Genomic DNA, 3,435 nt, shown 5'->3' with positions numbered 1-3,435 from the left:
CCTATAGCCACTTTAATATATACCTCAAAAGTTGCAAAATAGAAGCCATAATGAGATCTTCACATCAGTCTATAGTGAACATGTTGAATAATTTACTTAATTCAAGGAAATAAAAACAAGATGTTCCTAGTTTTTTTTCTTGAAAATGAAGACAACTGTGATTCTAAAGTTTTTACCAAATGTTTACATGAATACACTTTTTCTCTTGTATGAGATTTTCCTTATTTCCTGATATCAATAATACACAAAAGGAAGCTCTAAAATATTTACAGGGCTAGAGACATGGCCAATCTCTTAATACAAGCTCATCCCCAGGACCAAAATCAGGGTTTTGACAACTTACAGTAATTCCCACTGTAAGAAGTTCCAGGGGTCTAAACTTCTGGAGAAGCAGAACACACATGCACAAGTACAGACAGACATCACATAATTAAAATTAAAAGAAATCTTCAAACTAATTTTTACTTAAGAATGTTTTTCTCTTATAATTCTAGTCATAAAGGTATTGAGGCATCTGAAGGCTTACAGAGTTACTCCCAATCATGTATTGATTAATTTAACTGAAAGCAAGCATGTAGGCTTGATTTCAGAAAAATCAATCATTCTCAGTCTGTGGTATTATTTGGGAAAATTAAGAAAAGGCTGCCCTACTGGGGGTAGGCCTGAGAGTATAACATTTCCCATTTATACTTTAAGCTTTACATTGCAGATTGAGAATGTGAATTTTTAGTTTTTTATTTTAGCTGCTATGTCTGACACTTGTTTCCATGCCACTTTCATGCTGATTTTGTATTGCTTTGGAACCAAGGGCCAATTCAATACTTTCATAGGTACACATTAACATGATTTTACATCAAAGCAACAGAAATGAATTAGTACACGTTCATGAAGTTTCACACCTGGATTCATTATCTCATTTAATTGAAGTATGAAATCTAAAAGAGTTACCATATTGTTTAAATCCATAGTCATTTTGGTAATGTGAATTTGCAGGTATAAACCAAATACAGAGGGATATCATAATTCTTGAAGAGAATTTTGACACGTGTGAGATATTTCTCTCCATAATAATCATGTGTAACTGAATATAAGTGTGTTTGGTAAAGATTTTTTCAAACTAATTTTTACTTAAGAATGTTTTTCTCTTATAATTCTAGTCATAAAGGTATTGAGGCATCTGAAGGCTTACAGAGTTACTCCCAATCATGTATTGATTCATTTAACTGAAAGCAAATCCTTTATATCTTTTATATCTTATATCCTTTATCAAATCCTTTATAGTCACATTTCTTTGGTATGAGGTTTTTTTTATAGATGCTAAAGATGTAAAGTTATATTCACAGGCTTTTATACACCAATTACACACTAATAGTAATACTTTTCTAGGGTTTCTCTCCAGTATGTGTTCTTCTATGCAATAGAAGAATGTTGTGTTATGCAAAGGCTTTACAACACTGATTACAATCATAAGGTTTCTCTCCAGTATGTGTTCTTCGATGCATTTGAAGATGACCATGCTGTACAAAGGCTTTACCACACTGATTACATTCATAGGGTTTCTCTCCAGTATGTGTTTGTCTATGCATTTTAAGTTAACCATGTTGTACAAAGGCTTTACCACACTGATTACATTCATAGGGTTTCTCTCCAGTATGTGTTCTTGTATGCCTTTGATGATTACTATGATGTCCAAAGGCTTTAGTACTTTGATCACATTCATATAGTTACTCTCCAGTATGTGTTCTTGTACGCCTTTGAAGATTACTATGATGTCTAAAGGCTTTAGTACAATGATCACATTCATATGGTTTCTCTCCACTATGTGTTCTTTCATGCAATTGAAGAACATTGTGGCGAGCAAAGGCTTTACCAAACTGATTACATTCATAGGGTTTCTCTCCAGTATGTGTTCTTTTATGCATTTGAAGAACACTGTTTTGAGCAAAGGCTTTACCACACTGATTACATTCATAGGGTTTCTCTCCAGTATGTGTTCTTGTGTGCCTTTTGAAGATGACTGTAATGTACAAAGGCTTTATCACACTGATTACATTCATAGAGTTTCTCTCCAGTATGTGTTTTTCTTCTTTCTTTTTTCTTCTTTCAGAATATGAAAATTTATTATTATTGCATTTCCATTGTCAAAATTTAGGATCTTGGTCTTTCCTTCTCACCTTTGTACAGGGCCAAATGGGACACATTGGCTACTTTAACAACCTTTAAGCGGACTCCAGGAATATCACCTACAGCATGACCTTTTCGACCAAATCCAGCAACCAGAACTTCATCGTTTCCTTCAGTGAAGTTCAAGCAGCCATCGTTGGGCATGAAAGCTGTGATCTTCTTGCTGTTTTGGATGAGCTGCACCTTGACACACTAACTGATGGCAGAATTTGGCTGTTTGCCTTCAACCTCTACTTTTCCAGCACAATTCCCTTGGCATGAGAGGCACCTCCAAACGGATTGGCCTTGAGGGCTGTGCCCAAGTGGGCTTTCTTGTATTGTTTATTGTGCCACTTCTGGTCCCGTCGGTGGCTGCGGAGCTTCCTGGCAGTACGGAGACCCTGACACTTGCCCATTTTTCCGGCACCACTGGCCCAAGAGAAAGAGAGCCAGTATGTGTTTTTCTATGCATTTCAAGATTATTGTGAAGTACAAAGGCTTTACCACACTGATTACATTCATAGGGTTTCTCTCCAGTATGTGTTCTTGTATGCCTTTGAAGATTACTATGATGTCCAAAGACTTAAGTATATTGATCACATTCATATGATTTCTCTCCAGTATGTGTTCTTTTATGCCTTTGAAGACTACTATGATGTCTAAAGGCTTTAGTACATTGATCACATACATATGGTTTCTCTCCACTATGTGTTCTTTTATGCAATTGAAGAACACTGTTTTGAGCAAAGGCTTTACCACACTGATTACATTCATAAGGTTTCTATCCAGTATGTGTTCTTGTGTGCCTTTGAAGATGACTGTAATGTACAAAGGCTTTACCACACTGATTACATTCATAGGGTTTCTCTCCAGTATGTGTTTTTCTATGCATTTCAAGAGTATTGTGAAGTACAAAGGCTTTACCACACTGATTACATTCATAGGGTTTCTCTCCAGTATGTGTTCTTGTATGCCTTTGAAGATTACTATGATGTCCAAAGGCTTTAGTACATTGATCACATTCATATGGTTTCTCTCCAGTATGTGTTCTTTCATGCAATTGAAGAACATTGTGGCGAGCAAAGGCTTTACCACACTGATTACATTCATAGGGTTTCTCTCCAGTGTGAGTTCTTTTATGCATTTGAAGAACACTGTTTTGAGCAAAAGCTTTACCACACTGATTACATTCATAGGGTTTCTCTCCAGTATGTGTTCTTGTGTGCCTTTGAAGATGACCATGCTGTACAAAGGCTTTACCACACTGATTAC

General features: G+C 36.0%; 1 pseudogene; it reads right to left on the bottom strand.

Annotated features, from left to right (window-relative positions):
• Positions 1-2,148: 2,148 nt before the first annotated feature.
• LOC131901522 (small ribosomal subunit protein uS12-like) lies at positions 2,149-2,700 on the bottom strand (annotated as a pseudogene).
• Between the last annotated feature and the right edge of the window lie 735 nt (positions 2,701-3,435).

This window comes from Peromyscus eremicus, unplaced genomic scaffold, assembly GCF_949786415.1.
Source record: "Peromyscus eremicus unplaced genomic scaffold, PerEre_H2_v1 PerEre#2#unplaced_105, whole genome shotgun sequence".
NCBI lineage: Eukaryota > Metazoa > Chordata > Mammalia > Rodentia > Cricetidae > Peromyscus > Peromyscus eremicus.
Note: the sequence above shows the minus strand (reverse complement) of the source record. Positions and strands in the feature narration are given on the sequence as shown.